Raw genomic sequence first — 18,911 nt, 5'->3', positions numbered from 1 at the left:
AGAGTAAGATCACCTTCCTCCCCACAAATACATCAGAAATACATCTACATTTGGAACAACTCCTACAGAACACCTACTGGACACTGGCAGAAGACCTCAGACCTCCCAAAAGGCAAGAAACTCTGCACATACCTGGGTAGGGTTTAAAAAAAAAAAAAAGACAAAGAATAGGGATGAGACCTGCACCAGTGAGAGGGAGCTGTGAAGGAGGAAAGGTATCCACACACTAGCAAGCCCCTGCGCGGGCAGAAACTGTGGGGGGTGGAGAGGGGAGCTTCGGAGCCGTGGAGGAAAGCACAGCAACAGGTGTGCAGAGGGCAAAGCAGAGGGATTCCCGCACAGAGGAGCGGTGTCAACCGGCACTCACCAGCCCGAGACGCTTCTCTGCTCACCCACTGGAGCAGGCGGGGGCTGGGAGCTAAGGCTTGGGCTTCAGTTGGATCCCAGGGAGAGGACTGGGGTTGGCGGCATGAACAGAGCATGAAGGGACTAGGGCGCCATAGCTAGCCGGGAGGGAGTCCAGGAAAAGTCTGGAGCTGCTGAAGAGAGAAGAGACTTATTCTTGCTTCTTTGTTTCCTGGTGCCCAAGGAGAGGGGATTAAGAGCGCTGCTTAAAGGAGCTCCAGAGATGGGCACGAGCCGCGGCTATCAGCATGGACCACAGAGATGGGCACCAGACGCTAAGGTCGCTGCCACCACTACCAAGAAGCCTGTGTGCAAGCACAGGTCACTCTCCACACCTGCCCTCCCAGGAGCCTGTGCAGCCCGCCACTGCCAGGGTCCCGTGATCCAGGGACAACTTCCCCAGGGGAATTCATGGCATGCCTCGGGATGGTGCAAATTCACTCTGGCCTCTGCCGCCGAAGGCTCACCCAGCATCCATACCCCGCTCTCTCCGTGGCCTGAGTGAGCCAGAGCCCCCAATCAGCTGCTCCTTTAACCCCATCCTGTCTGAGCAAAGAACAGAAGCCCTCAGGCGACCTACACACAGAAGCAGGACCAAATCCAAAGCAAAACACCGGGAGCTGTACGAACAAAGAAGAGAAAGGGAAATTTCTCCCAGCAGCCTCAGGAGCAGTAAATTAAACCTCCACAATCAACTTGATGTACCCTGCATCTGTGGAATACCTGACTAAGCAACGAATAATCACAAATTGAGGAGGTGGACTTTGGGAACAACTATATATATATTTTATTTTTTTTCTTTTTCTCTTTTTGTGAGTATGTATGTGTATGCTTCTATGTGTGATTGTGCCTGTATAGCTTTGCTTTTACCATTTGTCCTAGGGTTCTGTCTGTCCATTTTTTTTTATTGCATATTTTTTTTATAATAATTATTTTTTATTTTAATAAATTTATTTTACTTTTTTATTTTATTTTATATTCTTTCTTTCTTTGTTCTCCCTTTTCTTCTGAGCTGTGTGGGGGACAGGTTCTTAGTGCTCTCACTAGGAATCAGGGCTGTGCCATTGAGGTGGGAGAGCCAAGTTCATGACACTGGTCCCCAAGATACTTCCCAGCTCCACGTAATATCAACCAGTGAAAATCTCCCAGAGATCTCCATCTCAACACCAGGGCCCAGCTCCACTCAATGACCAGCAAGCTACAGTGCAGGACACCCTATGCCAAACAACTAGCAAGAAAGGAACACAACCCCACCCATTAGCAGAGGGGCTGCCTAAAATAATAATAAGCCTAGAGACACACCAAAATACACCACCAGACATGGACCTGCCCACCAGAAAGACAAGATCCAGCCTTATCCAGCAGAACACTAGCACTAGTCCCCTCCACCAGGAAGCCTACACAACCCACTGAACCAACCTTAGCCATTGGGGACAGACACCAAAAACAATGGGAACTACGAACCTGCAGCCTGCAAAAAGGAGATCCCAAACACAGGAAGATAAGCAAAATAAGAAGAAAAACACACAGCAGATGAAGGAGCAAGATAAAATCCCACCAGACTTAACAAATGAAGAGGAAATAGGCAGTTTACCTGAAAAAGAATTCAGAATAATGATAGTAAAGATGATCCAAACTCTTGGAAATAGAATAGACAAAATGCAAGAAACATTTAACAAGGACATAGAAGAACTGAAAATGAAACAAACAATGGTGAACAACACAATAAATCAAATTAAAAATACTCTAGATGGAATCAATAGCAGAATAACTGAGGCAGAGAACGGATAAGTGACCCGGAAGATAAAATAGTGGAAATAACTACTGCAGAGCAGAATAAAGAAAAAAGACTGAAAAGAATTAAGGACAGTCTCAGAGACCTCTGGAGCAACATTAAACTCACCAACATTCGAATTACAGGGGTCCCAGAAGAAGAACAGAGAAAGAAAGTGACTGAGAAAATATTTGAAGCGATTGTAGTTGAAAACTTCCCTAATATGGTAAAGGAAGTAGTTAATCAAGTCCAAGAAGCACAGAGAGTCCCATATAGGATAAATCCAAGGAGAAACATGCCAAGGTATATATTAATCAAACTACCAAAAATTCAATACAAAGAACAAGTATTAAAAGCAGCAAGGGAAAAACAACAAGTAACACACAAGGGAATCCCCATAAGGTTAACAACTTATCTTTCAGCAAAACTCTGAAAGACAGAAGGGAGTGGCAGGACATATTTAAAGTGATGAAAGAGAAAAACCTACAACCAAAATTACTCTACCCAGCAAGGATCTCATTCAGATAGGACAGAGAAATTAAAGGCTTTACAAACAAGCAAAATCTAAGAGAATACATCACCACCAAACCAGTTTTACAACAAATGCTAAAGGAACTTCTCTAGGCAGGAAACACAAAAGAAGGGAAAGACCTACAATAATAAACCCCCCAAAATTAAGAAAATGGTAATAGGAACATACATATCCATAATTACCTTAAATGTAAATGGATTAAATGCTCCAACCGAAAGACATAGACTGGCTGAATGGATACAAAAAGAAGACCTGTATATATGCTGTCTACAAGAGACCCACTTCAAAACTAGAGACACATACATACTGAAAGTGAGGGGATGGAAAAAGTTATTCCATGCAAATGGAAATCAAAAGAAAGCTGTAATAGCAAATCTCATATCAGACAAAATAGACTTTAAAACAAAGACTCTTGCAAGAGACAAAGAAGGACACTACATAATGATCAAGGAATCTATCCAAGAAGAAGACATAACAATTGTAAATATTTATAGACCCAACATGGTAACACCTCAATACATAAGGCAAATACTAACAGCCATGAAAGGGGAAATCAACAGAACCACAATCATAGTAGGGGACTTTAACACCCAGCTTCCACCAGTGGACAGATAATCCAAAATGAAAATAAATAAGGAAACACAAACTTTAAATGATACACTAAACAAGATGGACTTAATTGATATTTATAGGACATTCCATCCATAAACCACAGAATACACATTCTTCTCAAGTGCTCATGGAACAGTCTCCAGGATAGATCATAACCTGGGTCACAAATCAAGACATGGTAAACTTAAGAAAATTGAAGTCATATAAAATATATTTTCCGACAACAGTGCTTTGAGACTAGATATCAATTACAGGAAAAATCTGTAAGAAATACAAATACATGGAGGCTAAACAACACATTACTTAATAACCAAGAGATCACTGAAGAAATCAAAGAGGAAATCAAAAAATACCTAGAAACAAACGACATGAAAACACAATGACCCAAAACCTATGGGATGCAGCAAAAGCAGTTTAAAGAGGGAAGTTTATAGCTATACAAGCCTACCTTAAGAAACAAGAAACATCTAAAATAAACAATGTAAACCTACACCTAAAGCAATTTGAAAAGAAGAAAAAAAACCCCCAAAGTTTGCAGAAGGAAATAAATCATAAAGATAAGATCAGAAATAAATGAAGGAAATGATAACAAAGATCAATAAAACTAAAAGCTGTTTCTTTGAGAAGATAAACAAAATTGATCAACCATTAGCCAGACTTATCAAGAAAAAAAGGGAGAAGACTCAAATCAATAGAATTAGAAATGAAAAAGAAGTAACTATTGACACTGCAGAAATACAAAGGATCATGAGAGATTACTACAAGCAACTCTATGTCAATAAAATGAACAACCTGGAAGAAATGGACAAATTCTTACAAATGCACAACCTTCCAAAACTGAACCAGGAAGAAATAGAAATATGAACAGACCAATCAGAAGCACTGAAATTGAAAATGTGACTAAAAATTTTCCAACAAACAAAAGTCCAGGACCAGATGGCTTCACAGGCAATTTCTATCAAACATTTAGAGAAAAGATAACACCTATCCTTCTCAAAATCTTCCCAAATACAGCAGAGTGAGGAACACTCCCAAACTCATTCTAAGAGGCCAACATCACCCTGATACCAAAATCAGGCAAAGATGTCACAAAGAAAACTATAGGCCAATATGACTGATGAACACAGATGCATAATTCCTCAACAAAATACTAGCAAACAGAATCCAACAGCACATTAAAAGGATCATACTCTATGGTCAGGTGGGGTTTATCTCAGGAATGCCAGGATTCTTCAATATATGCAAATCAATCAATGTGATAAACCATATTAACAAATTGAAGAAGAAAAACAATATGGTCATCTCAATAGATGCAGAGAAAGCTTTCAACAAAATTCAATGCCTATTTATGCTAAAAATCCTGCAGAAAGTAGGCATAGAGGGAACTTTCCTAAACATAGTAGAGGCCATATACGAAAAACCCACAGCCAACATCGTCCTCAGTGGTGAAAAACTGAAATCATTTCCACTAAGATCAGGAAAAAGACAAGTTGCCCATTCTCACCACTATTATTCAACATAGTTTTGGAAGTTTTAGCCACAGTAATCAGAGAAGTAAAAGAAATAACAGGAATCCTAATTGGAAAAGAAGAAATAAAGCTGTCACTGTTTGTGGATGACATGATACTCTACATAGAGAATCCTAAAGATGCTACCAAAACACTAGTAGAGCTAATCAATGAATTTGGTAAAGAAGCAGGATACAAAATTAATGCACAGAAATCTCTTGTATTCCTATACACTAATGATGAAAAATCTGAAAGTGAAATTAAGAAGACACTCCCATTTACCATTGCAACCAAAATATCTAGGAATAAACCTACCTAAGGAGACAAAAGACCTGTATGCAAAAATTATAAGTCAGTGATGAAAGAAATTAAAGATGATACAAATAGATGGAGAGATATACCATGTTCTTGGATTGGAAGAATCAACCTTGTGAAAATGACTCTACTATCCAAAGCAATCTACAGATTCAATGCAATCTCTATCAAACTACTACTGGCATTTTTCACAGAACTAGAGAAAAAAAATTCACAATTTGTATGGAAACACAAAAGACCCCAAATAGCTAAAGCAATCTTGAGAAAGAAAAACGGAGATGGAGAAATCAAGCTACCTACTTCAGACTATACTACAAAGCTACAGTAATCTAGACAGGATGGTACTGGCACAAAAAGAGAAATATAGATCAATGGAACAAGATAGAAAACCCAGAGATAAATCCATGCACATATGGTCACCTTATCTTTGATAAAGGAGGCAAGAATATACAGTGGAGAAAAGACAGCCTCTTCAATATGTGGTGCTGGAAAACTGGACAGCTACATGTAAAAGAATGAAATTAGAACACTCCCTAACACCATACACAAAAATAAACTCAAAATGGATTAAAAACCTAAATGTAAGGCCAGACACCATCAAACTCTTAGAGGAAAACATGGGCAGAACACTCGCTTACATAAATCACAGCAAGGTCCTTTTTTACCCACCCCCTAGAGAAATGGAAATAAAAACAAAAATAAACAAATGGGACCTAATAAAACTTAAAACTTTTGCACAGCAAAGGAAATCATAAACAAGACAAAAAGACAACCCTCAGAATGGGAGAAAATAATTGCAAATTATGCAACTGACAAATGATTAATCACCAAATCATACAAGCAACTCATGCAGCTTAATATCAAATAAACAAACAAACGAAGCCAAAAATGGGCAGAAGACCTAAATAGACATTTGTCCAGAGAAGATGTACAACTGGCCAAAAGGCACATGAAAGGATGCTCAACATCATTAATCATTAGAGAAATGCAAATCAAAGCTATAATGAGATATCATCTCACACAGGTCAGAAAGGCCATCATCAAAAAATCTACAAACAATAAATGTTGGAGAGGGTGTGGAGAAAAGGGAACCGTCTTGCACTTTTCATGGGAATATAAATTGATACAGCCACTATGGTGAACAGTGTGGAGGTTCCTTAAAAAACTAAAAATAACAACTACTATACGACCCAGGAATCCCACTGCTGGGCATATACCATAATTCAAAAAGAGTCATGTACAAAAATGTTCATTGCAACTCCATTTACAATAGCCAGGACATGGAAGCAACCTAAGTGTCCATCAACAGATGAATAGATAAAGAAGATGTGGCACATATATACAATGGAATATTACTCAGCCTTGAAAAGGAATGAAACTGAGTTATTTGTAGTGATGTGGATAGACTTAGAGACTGTCATACAGAGTGAATTAAGTCAGAAAGAGAAAAACAAATACCATATGCTAACACATATATACGGAATCTAAAAAGAAAAAAAAATAATCAGAAGAACCTAGGGGCAAGATGGGAATAAAGATGCAGACCTACTAGAGAATGGACTTGAGGATACAGGGAGGGGGAAGGGTAAGCTGGGATAAAGTGAGACAGTGGCATGGATGTATATACACTACCAAACGTAAAATAGATAGCTAGTGGGAAGCAGCCGCATAGCACAGGGAGATCAGCTCAGTGCTTTGTGACCACCTAGAGGGTTGGGTTAGGGAGGGTGGGAGGAAGGGGACGCAAGAGGGAAGATATATGGGGATGTATATATGTGTGTCTATATATTATAAGACAATTGTTAAATGCATTCTATTGACATTTGAAAAGCATGTACATTTTTTGCTGATAATAAAGGTATCAATATCCGTAAATATCTATTTTAACCAGATTTGTATTACACATATATAAATATATAGTCATTCGTATTCATTATGATGTCAAATATATAGTATTCACTTTTGCTATTGTATCATATACAATGCTGTTATAAAGGTCTTATGTGAAACATTTCCTATTAATTTTGCTCTACTACAGTTAAGATCCATGGAGATCTCAAGTCACAACTATAATTTTTTCTGCCTAACTTCTCCTGTCCCCTGAGCATTTAAAATTGTTGCTGGACACCTAGAAGATGCATAGTCTGGACCACACACTCTAGGCATCCCCACTGCAGCGAGCTGGACAGTGGCTTTACTCTGGAAGTGTATGCACACATCAGCTCTACTGAGAGAAGGGAGCATTTATTGGCCATTATTTATAAATGTTGTCATTCTTCCATCCTCTCTTTAACTAAAACAAACAAAACAAAGCAAAATTCTCTTGTCTTTTCTGAGATCTTTTATTTTGTCTGAAGGAGCTTGTGAGTTTCTTATTACTAATGGTTTTCACAGTCAAGCTGATCTCATTCAATGCATATCTTCCAAAATTTCTGTATGACTAAAGTGTTATTTTGCTCCTTTTCTAGTGCTTCTTTAGGGATTTTCTAATGCATATGTTCCTTCTTTCACTCTAATAGAAGTTGATTTAGAAATGAGGTAAATGTACACTTTCAATCAGCCTCCCTGAATCAAAGGCCTCAAATCATATGGGAAAATATTGGTTACATGATGATCTATCTCCTCATGTGGTCCTATGAGGCCCTACATGAACTTCCCTCTTTGATGTCATCCACCACTAATCTCACCACTGCCTTACCCTGCTCATCCTATGACAATCACACTGACCTCTAACTTGCAATAAGAAAGCAGGCTCTCTATTGCTTCAAGGATTTGAATTGGCTCTTCCCTCCACCTGAAACGCTGTTTACTGATATCTGCATGGTTTATCTTCCACCTTCTGTAGACATGTCACTTCTCAGTTTCTCAGTAAGCCTTATCCTGGGCATACCGATTTTAATATATCTCTCTCCACCAATAGTCTGGCACACTTATGGTCAATATGGGACTCAAATGTCAGAACTTTAAAAGAGTTTGCAAGAGGAGAAATGCCTAGAGTTAAGCATTAATAAGCTGAAAAATAATAAAAATAATGTAGTTCTAAAGAAATCTGATAATATTCTAAAAATTATTTTCAGCAATATAATTGCTCAGTTAGGACTACATGATCTACAAGGTTTTAAATGAAAAGAGATTCTCAGTACATACATAAAAGAATAATGATTTTCTTTCTTTGGAAATAGCAGGAAAAGAAGAAGGAAAATGTGATAAAAATATGTTAAAAATAAAACACATATTCCACTTGCTTGAACATATTTACATGAAAAGACTGAGATGCAGCATGTATGGGGTGAGAGCAGGATATATACAAATGTAAGTTATTGTATTTACAAGTTAAAGAAGAAAACCCAAGATCATATTATGCATGAAAGTGTCCTTATTTTTAACTTTACTAATAAAGCACATTGATTTAAATTATTTCATTTGAGACAAAAGATCTCCAGTTATAATAGGAACAATTGGACTTTAAGGAAAACAAACACACAAAAACACTCATAGTTTTCAATCAAGTTTTTAAGCAAGAACATAAGTGTATTTCATATTCTAAATGTTTCCAACTTCTTCTTCCTGAGATACCACTTTATTTGACAAAAGGTGCAGATAAAGTGGTTTCATTAGACTTCTAGACTTCTGAAGAGAGTTAGTACCATAAGGAAGCTATAAACTCTGTATTGCATGTTAGCCATTCAAGTATTACTTTGAATTACAACATTTTCAAAAGCTGACAAAAATCTAATAGCATCTCTTTGAACTGGAGTCACTCTCATTATTCTCACCAATATTTCCTGGAGGGCAGATGATGTAGTGTGCTTAAAAATTTTGGACCAAGGACATAATGATTCCTCCCTGGCATTCAGGTATTAAACATGAATTATAGAAAGTGATTATCCTTGTCACCTTGCCTGAAGTAATGATGTTCTGTTTTGTACAAAGCTATCAAAAACCTGCTGTGTCAGAAATGAGGATGATTTCAGGTTATTATCAAGCATACAAATGTAAGATCTTGATTTAAATTATACATTTTGAAGATCACTGAAAACATGCAAAGCTAATTTAGAATTTTATACTGCATGTTTTACATTTGACATAAAAATTAGTATTTATCTTTTAGATATTTTACATCATCTAAGGTTACTTTAGACAATGTCTGAGCAAGTGAAACTGCTAGTGTGAGTCTAGGGGAAGAAAAAAAAAGACTGTCTTAACTAAATTACTAAAATCATTCAGACAATAGAAGAAAGAATCTTTCAGATTACTTATTAAGGTTCATGAGAAACAAAGGTAAGAAACATAAAAAAAAACAGATATCCTTGGTTTTATTGCATTTATTTCCCTGTATATGAGCAATTGTCTGACAAAGTAATGTTTGCATACAGTAGAATATAACAGTCTTAAAGCAAGATTTGTAAAGTTTTGTGACTTGCAAATAAAACCACTTCAAATTATTTTTGGACATGTAATTGGTATGACATTTCAATTCTTGTCTCATCTTACTTTCAGCATTCCATTTAATTATTTTGCAATACTCTAAGGAGATTTTATTGTATTATTCTGTTAAAAAATGATATTCAAGTGTGTTTCAAAATATTCCCTGGAAGAAAAAGGGCAAATATCCTTTTAATAAAAACAATAAATATACGTTCATTTTTTCTATGAAGAAGTAATTTTGCCTTCACCCTCACAAAAAATGTTTTATAAAATGTCACAGTTTAGACTCCACGTATGCAGTTGAACAAAAGAATTAAGTGATCTAGAAGTAATACATCAGTGAGTTGTGGAAATGATGGGGGACTATCAGGGGAGAAAGAAATAAACATGTAATGCCTCCAAAATCTTCTTTCATTTTTTTCTCTTTCAAATAGAAATAAAATTTAAGGTATAGAAAGTTAGAGTCATTGCCAGTTTGTTTGCTTTATTTTCTTTGAGAAATTAGTTGTTTCCATGGTTCAAATGATGGTTCAAGGGAATTAGTACAAACAAGAAATGTTCCTTTTGAAACAGGACAATTATTAGGAAAATGTTTCTTTTTGATGAATGAGTCAATTTAATTGAAAGTCCATCTTTTGAAGTGAATATTACCTTATGATCTATGCAAAAGGTGTGATAAAGTTAAGGATCTTTAGAAAAGATGGTTATCGTGGATTATCTGGGTGGACACTCAATGTATTCACATGTGTCCTTATAAGAGAGAGGCACAAGGAGTTTTGGAACAATTACACAGAAGAAAAGACACATAGAAGATTACAAAGGGACTGTGAAAACAGAGCATCTGTAGTCACGAGAAGCTAGAAGAAGTAAGGAACCGAATCTCCCCTGGAGCCTGATGGTAGAGTGCAGTCTTGACAACACCCTGATTTTGTACTTCTGGTCTTCAGAACTATGAGAGATAAAATTTCTATTATGTTAAGCTGCTTAGTGGTAGTGATATATATATATTTTTTAATGGCAGGCCTGGAAACTGATACAGATTTTGGTACCAGAAGTGGGTTGCTGAGGCATGACAAAAACCTAAAAGTATGGAAATGGCTTTATAATTAGATAATAGGTCAGGGGTCAGAAGGAAGTGAAGAGTATGGTCCATAAACCTTCTATCATCTTAGGGGATGCATGTACAGTCATAAACAAATGTTGCTAAAAATATGAATGGAAAGGCTCTTTTGGTAGAAGCTCAGAAGGAAATGAGAAACATGTTATTGGAAATGGAAGGAAAATCCTTGTCTTATGGAGACAGAAAACTGGCTAAACTGTGTCCTCTATTTATGTGGAAAGCAAAACTTGTAAGTGATGAACTTAGATGTTTAACTGAGATGATTTCCAGGCAGTGTTTAAGGTGCAGCCTGGTTTATTATTGCTGCCCATGGTAAAATGCAGGAAGAAAGGGGTGAATTGAGAAGGAACTGTTAAGAAAAAGTTTGCTGGACTCCAAAAATTCTCTATGCAGGAAACAGGCTGATAAAACCACTCACAGGCAAACATGTGCTACCATTCAAAAAACTGTAGGAATAACTCTGAAGGCAGAATGCTGGGTGTAGAGGAGTGAGCTTCATGTCACAGGAATCAAGTCACAGGACCAGAGGGCTGAACTGCAAGACATGCTGGACTATTCTCAGTCCTGGAAACTTAGCAGATTTGCCCTGCTGGATTTTGAAATTGTTTGGAACTTGTAACTCCTTTCTGCCTTCCATTTTCTCTCTTGGAATTGGAAGGTCTGTAACTGTTATACTAGGTCTGTTCAGCATTGTATTTCAGGAACACATCATTTGTGTTCTAGTTTCATAGGTCCAGAAAAGGAGAGAGATTTTGCCCCAAGATGGATAATATGCAGAGTCTCACTTATACCTAATTTAGATGATTTAGATGATGAGATTTGGGACTTTTAAATAGATGATGTTTAGATGGGATATTAATATTGAATTGACACTGTACTCATTTCAGACTTTGGATATGTAGGAGTGAAGTAAATATATTTTGCATCTGGGATAGATGTGAATCTGGGGAGTAAAAGGATGGAGTGTGGTAGCTAAAAAAAGCAACCCCCCAAATCTTTCACATCTTAATTTCCAGAAACTGAATACTACCTTATATAGCAAAAAGAGTGAATATTTACTTATATGTCAAAACATGTGATTTTGCTAAAGATATTTAGAGAAGGCACTTATCCTGGATTACCCCTATGGGCAGTATATCCAATCAAATGTATCCTTATAAGGGAGAAGCAGCAAGAGTTTTGAGATGGCACACAGAGAAGACAGGGAAGAGAAAGAGACAATGGGACAATAGAAGCAGAGGATGGGGTAATGTGGCCACAAGCCAAAGAATGTGTGCAGCCACCAGTACTGGAAGAGAATAGGAGCAGATTCTCCTGCTCTAGCCTCTGGAAGGAGTGCCATCCTGTTGACATCTTTGTCTTCCAGCCTTCAGACCTGTGAGAGAACAAATTTCTGTTGCTGTGAGCCACCCATTTGTAATAATTTGTTAAGGCATTCATAGAAAACTGATACAGATTTTGTTGGTTTGTGTGCCTGTGGGACCAGCTAGATGAGTCTGAAATTTGGAGGGTGGAGTGACGGGAAGGGTGGGCTGGAAATTTATGGGCATAAGTTGACGCTACAGTCCACAAGTGGATTTTCTTTCTCAGGGAACTGTCAGCTTTGCTCTTAAGGCCTTTCAGATGATTGGATCAAGCCTGTAAGATTATTGAGGATAATCTCCATTACTTAAAGTCAACCGATCGTAGATATTATTCACATTTGCAAAGTATCTTTAGAACAACACCTAGATAAGTTTTTGTTTGTTTAACTGGGTACTATGTCAACCTAAGGTGACACATCAAACTGACCACCACACTGACAGAACAGGTATAAGCAGAAAGAGGATGTTACAGATGGACATTATTCCAGAGTTTAGGAATGCTGGAAATATAAATGGAAATGTTTCTTCCTAAAACTCAGAGGAAAAGGAAAAGAATTACTCTGTAATAGATAACAAAGGATGCCTAAAGTGTATTTTGATGTTTTTATTCATTTCTAGCTCAAGCTTTGGTGACCCCCTACAAAGAAGTGTGTGTGTGAAATTATAATGTTGGTCTGCTGAAAGTATATGTAGAAACTTTTACTTCTTCCACTTCCAAAGCAGGAAAATATGCAAATGAAACCCAGAAAAAGCATGGGCAAATGAAAGTTTACACATAGTTCTGACTAATTATATAGAATGGTAAAAATGAAGAATGAATAAGGATTACTAGAGGAGTGTTATTTTTCAGCTGTTTTTTAAACGTGGATAAAGCAAAGAGACTACCCCCCTTCAGTGTTTATTAGCAGGGCTGCGTGCAGTGCTATCATGAAATTCCCTTACTAGTGTTATATTCTTTAGTAATAGTTGGTGGATAGAAGAGGAAAGTTTGCCTTCACTCCTGCTGCACCCTTTTGCAATATATCTGAAATACGGATATTCAGAAACAAGTAAAACTAGCTAGTTTCTAGTGTCATATTTTGCCCTTAACACAAAAATGTATAAAATAGGAAAAGGCAAGAAGCCCTAGAATAAGTTCAGATGCCTTGATTAATAAGGGTTCACCAACAGAATATTTCCATTTTGAACTCTGCCTTTGTTTAATACCCTGAGATTTTATTAACAGCCCAGAGCAACACATGATAGTAAGACTTAGGATGCATAGAGGTATGATTTCTTTTACAGAGGATGAGAAGATTGATTATGAAAGAGAATGGGAAAAAAGAATCTGCATGATGCATTGAGAACAGGAGAATTCTGATATAGTTCAAGTTCAGGAGACACTACAAATTAAAGTTGAGTATCCAGAAATTTATTTTCTTAAAATTCTGTTTGACAGTATGTCTCTTGAAGTTACCCTAAGGTGTATGCACACCTCAGCTCAGGCAACTGGCCCAGAGGAAAGCAGGTGGGAAAGTCAAAGAAAATGCAAACAAGAAGGAACAAATTAAATAGAACAATTTAGACAAGAGGCAGAAGTACAGACAGATTCGTGAGTTAAGGAGGCCATTGGAAACGAGCCTAGCAAAAGAGTTTGGATGGAACAGGGCCTTGCCGTAGTTCTTTCCTTCTTTAGTGTAGGGCCAAGTTCATCTGAGGAAGGCCTAAGGAGGTCTGACAAAGTTCTGAGAGGAGACATGGTTTTCTACAGTTTGGCATCTACATCACTTTTCTTTTCTTTTTAACTGAGCAGTAGACTGGAAGCCTTGGGGAAGAACAGAGATGACTTCTGACAGTTCACAGGATACTTTCTTGGCTCATTTCTCTTCCTATACACCATGACCTCAAGAAAAGGAGATATCTACTCCTTTGCTTGACTGAAACTTCCTCTGACCCATTGAAAATTGGACTGGGCACACCCAGATGAAGTGGAGGCTTTCCAAATGTCCACCTGACCCCTCCATTCCCAATGGGACACAGGATTCTGTGCTGCTCTCCCTGAAATGATTTCCCAAGGGAATTAATCAGACTTATGCAAAATATACAAGGTAAGCAGAGAGAATAGCTATCAAGTCTACTTTAGAGATATATAAATATTACCTACGATGGGGTCACTACTCTGTGGAAAGATATTCAGAAGACACAGCTCAGGAAAATAAAACCTTCAAATAGCCTAAAAGTAGAGTTTTCCCGCAGAAATTGACAACCCTATTTATCCTTAATGAAATGAGCTCCATGATTGCAGATTTCAAGATCTACTTGAGGCATAAACCCTTTTGATATGAGAAGCAGTGAAAAGAACATGTACATTGTCTTGCCTAGAACTTGCTGGCCACTTCCAGTAGTGATTGTCATGGATAAAGATGATGCTTTGTGGGCTACAGATGCAGCTAAGATCCAAATCTGTCTGGTGTAACTTTGTTAGTATCTATAATTGTGCCATGCTATTAAATGCTTCCACAGGCAATGACCACAGCCCTTCAAAAACTCAGAACACATTCCACAGGCATTATGGTTAATTGGCAGGTAAGGAGATTCTTCACTACATTACACATATGTGTAACTAGCCACAGATCAAGAGCAGATTCAGGAAGCATTACGGATTGTCAAAATTAATGCCTGAACTTTCCTCAAATCAGACTTCATTTCTCTCCTGCAAAACTCAAGAAAAAAACCTAGTGTCTGATCATAAACTCTGACACATTATATTGAGGTGAGAGCTAAAAGAATTTTGAAGAGGTTCTTTTCCTCTCTTCACATTCACTCTCTCCTTTATTTGACACATTTGACACTAAGTGTCTACCTTGTGCCAGATACTATTCTAGAGTCTGGCAATGTATCAGTTAAGAAAAGAGACAAAAATTCTTCACCCTAAAAACTTACATTCTATTTGGTGAGCAATAATGTACAAAATAAATATAAGTCATATTGGGTGTTAGAAGATGATACAGGTTATATAGAGCACAGCAAAGCAAAGAAGTGTGTAACAAATACATTTCAAAGAATTACAATATAAAACATGTTCAATGCCCCAAATTTGACAAACACAATTTAATATTTGGGTAGATAGTTCTTTGCTATCTTGAAACTGATCCTCACCTTTAATGTCTAATCTATCACATTGATTTAAACAGCATCAAGTCACTGAGGCATCTACATTGGAAACTATTTGGGTCTCAGACTGGCTTATCTGTTAGGTCTCTTATATAATTCTAATATTAGACTAAAAACATGGACAGATTGATGCAAATAAAAAATTCAGGTCTACCTTAAGTACAAATTGAGAATCTTATCACTATGTAGTCGGTTTGTTTTAGGTCATTTGACACTAAAAGTAAAAAGCAATCTTAGAGAAAAATACCATCTATTGAAGACTAATGGTTGGTCTTGAATAAATGGGTGTTTGCTAAATTTTTTGACTGTATCGTAGCACCCTGTCTTTTTTGTTTTGCTCTGCTTATGTGTAGCTTGTATGATTTCCTACCCTGTTACCATACAGTATAGGTTTAGAACTATTTCAGGAAACTTGCATCCATATAATAGAAATTTCTTCTGCAATCTGCCTGTGCATTTCCAGTTTACACATAAGTCCTCCAAATATCAAAGCTGTCCTTGAAATGTAGGGCACCTTACTATTAGAGACATCTCCAGCTAACTCCAATGTCAGAGAGTAATTATATTGTGTCTTCCCTTAACTATCCTATGTCCATATCATCTCTGCCTGGAGGAATGTAGTTTAAATGAACATTGTTGGCCACTTGGAAGAGAAGACAATGTTTCATAAAAATAGACAGTGTAAAGTTCCATCTCTTTTGCCTTGGATGCAATGTCTTGGGAATGGTGTCATGAAACAGAGACATATTTTAGATCTGTGTTTGATTGTATGTGGATCTCAGGTGAATTTTGTGTTATTTTTTTCAATTATTTTTTTCCTAAAGTGTAGATAAAACTCTTCTTGTGCTTGAAGTATCTCTCTTCAAGATGGAGAGCAACTATATCAATAGATAAGCTAAAGGTCAGCATTTTGGGAAACTGATCTTTAAAATCATTGCCTTAGTTTGTCCTTCAACCCTCAATAACAACAACCTGATGAAAATAAAATTGATTGTGATCTGCCCTTAAATTAACCTTCATATATTTTTAACATTATAATTAATATTTTACAACTCATAGTTATAATCATTTAGTCTATTTCAGTGCAATTTCTATCACATTAATTAAAAAGCACACTAAAAGACAAAATATTACAAGAAATTGCCATTAGTTTTTTAACAAAGTATGTTTAAATATTGTTCATTGGTTAAAATAGTGCATTAGAAATAAAACACTTAAAGAGGTAAAGCGTCTATTGTTTTCAACTAAAGACTTGATATAAGATATCACAGTGAATATTCAACTCAGACAAGTATAATTTCCATTTATTTCCAGACTGTAATTGTATATTGTAATAAGTTGTAATTCTCACAAAAAAAAATAAAAAAATATAATGGAATTACTTGCTCCTTTGTTTCAAAAATAGAGAATTAAATGCTACATAGTCGTTAGATGTAGATAGCTGAGGTTGTATCTGGATAGTAGAATCTTGGCTTATAATTAATTGAAAAACATATTGGGTGACATTGAGAAAGAAATGATTATTTCAGGAAAATCTCTATGAATCACAATTTTAAATTGCAGAGTAAGAAAGAAACTTTAACTTATATAACATTTTTGTCTTCCAAAGCTTGATAAAACCATACATAAACACTGCTATGTGAAATTATAAATATATTTCAAAAGAGTTGGAGATTTTCTTTAAAATTCTGTGTGAATGCTTATTTTTGTGCAGATAGAACCTTTGAGAGCAGATTTACCTAAGTAGTTGTTTATACTTTTAAACGAGCAAAATACATTTCAAAAATATTTGATCATTGCCAAATGCTTGAATAGTTCATATATTAGGAAATATTGTAAATAATACCTTTGGGTCCTATCTGCTTGTTAGGCCATATCCAATTTTCTTGGTCCAGTGTTTTAGAGATTTGTATTGCTTCCAAATTCAGCATAAAAATTACTTCAACCATATGCCTTTGAGAGCATACAGTTTTAGCCTCTGGAGAACTGAAACACGGTCTAATTTTTTTGTCTCCACAATTGAAAGAGGTAAAGGGAGGAGAGATATATATATATATGTTTGTTTTCTATTTAATATCTCAAAAGATAGAGATCTTCCTTGTTATACATTAATGATGATGTCTAACTCGCAAACTGTTTGTACATTTAAATTGGGGTAAATAATTAAAGACTTATCTAGATAAGGGAAACAGAGGGTTTTCTTTTTCTCTATTTCATGAACATACAAAATGAAAGCAAGTTTTTAAGATATGAGTTATCCATACTAAAGGTCACGGTCTCCAATTATCTTTGCTCATCATTTACTTGGTATTATTTTAATTAGTAACCTCATGTTCATGTTTTTGTTGAGTTATAACAGTACCAGTTTACCAGATACAGGGAGTTTCTTTAATTCCACTAAATGAGGCTCTTCCTGGTTCTTTTCTGTCTCATTAGGTTCTGTTTGCAAAGGACTTTCTCTGTTTTTTTCATGTTGACTGAGAAGCTTCCTGGGTGGAATTACTCTTGGCTCTCTTGAGGGGAGATTTAATCCCCGACTATTTCTGTTGAGCAGGACTCTTCCTGGCTCTTTTCTATTCAGGACAGAACTTCCTGGATGGAAGTGTTCTTGGCTCTTTTAACTGGAGATATACTCCCTGACAGAATCAGAATCAGAAACACCCCGTTTTTTGTGAGGCTTTTCTGTTTTTCCTTCCTCTTTGTCCAGGGATTGCTCAGAGCAAGTCTTTCTGCTTCTCAACAAGGGCTGTATGAGAGACCCAGGTGGAGACTGCTTTCTCCTACCTTGCTCCTTTCTCTCTCTGATCCTATTCTCTCATAAGTAAACCTCAGATACTGAGCATCCTCCTTCTACCTTCCAGCAGACAATGTGTCACCACCATGGCACTAATTCTATTCCAAACCTTCAAAATACTAAGGGCAATTTAGAACTGCAAATGTCACTTTTGGACTCTTGCAATTTCCCCAAGCTTTCCATCTTTGAAGAGCCCTTGAGTATCAGGGGCCCAGAATCATCCCCTCTAAACAATGGCCTGTTTTATTTACTTGATATGATGAAGCAAAAAAAAAAAAAAAAAAAAAAACAAGCTTCTCCCAATCAAATTTCAAGCAAACTTTTTCACAACCTTAATATGCCTTATCTGAAGTTACCTAATCACTTAAAGGCCATATCTGTCTTCCTCCAATGCTCTTTTTCCCTCAAATCTAAGACATTCTTACCCTCAATACTTTCCCCTTCTTTCCCTTTTGCTCCTCCGAATAGGATTCTCTCTCCCCCACCGTGATGTACCTAATGAGCTTTACACTGTACTATTTCTCTCTTGCCCTCACACAAGTTGTTTACCCTCTAATAATTTATCCATCCTTGCAAGGACACTGGAAACTATGGCATTCTTTCACTCAATCCATAACACAATCTCACAACCCTAATTTGATTGCCGGTTATGTACTCTCTTTCTTATGGAAGCCTCAGGGTTCCTCCAAATTCCTGTGTCTGCCTCATATTTAAGGGGATACTTTGAGTTATCACTAAAGGACGGACCCTTTAGCTTTCCACCCTAGACTTCAAAAGGAACTTCTTTCAACGTCAATGCTTTTTAAAAAAGTCAATCTATTCTTCCACCAGAACAAAAAAGAAGGCTCTTTCATAGGGCTAAGTATTTGCATTCACATCTACTTTCCACACGTGCAAATACTGATC

Source organism: Pseudorca crassidens, chromosome 13 (genome assembly GCF_039906515.1).
Source record: "Pseudorca crassidens isolate mPseCra1 chromosome 13, mPseCra1.hap1, whole genome shotgun sequence".
NCBI lineage: Eukaryota > Metazoa > Chordata > Mammalia > Artiodactyla > Delphinidae > Pseudorca > Pseudorca crassidens.
The sequence above is the reverse complement of the archived record's forward strand: the minus strand, read 5'-3'. Positions refer to the sequence as shown.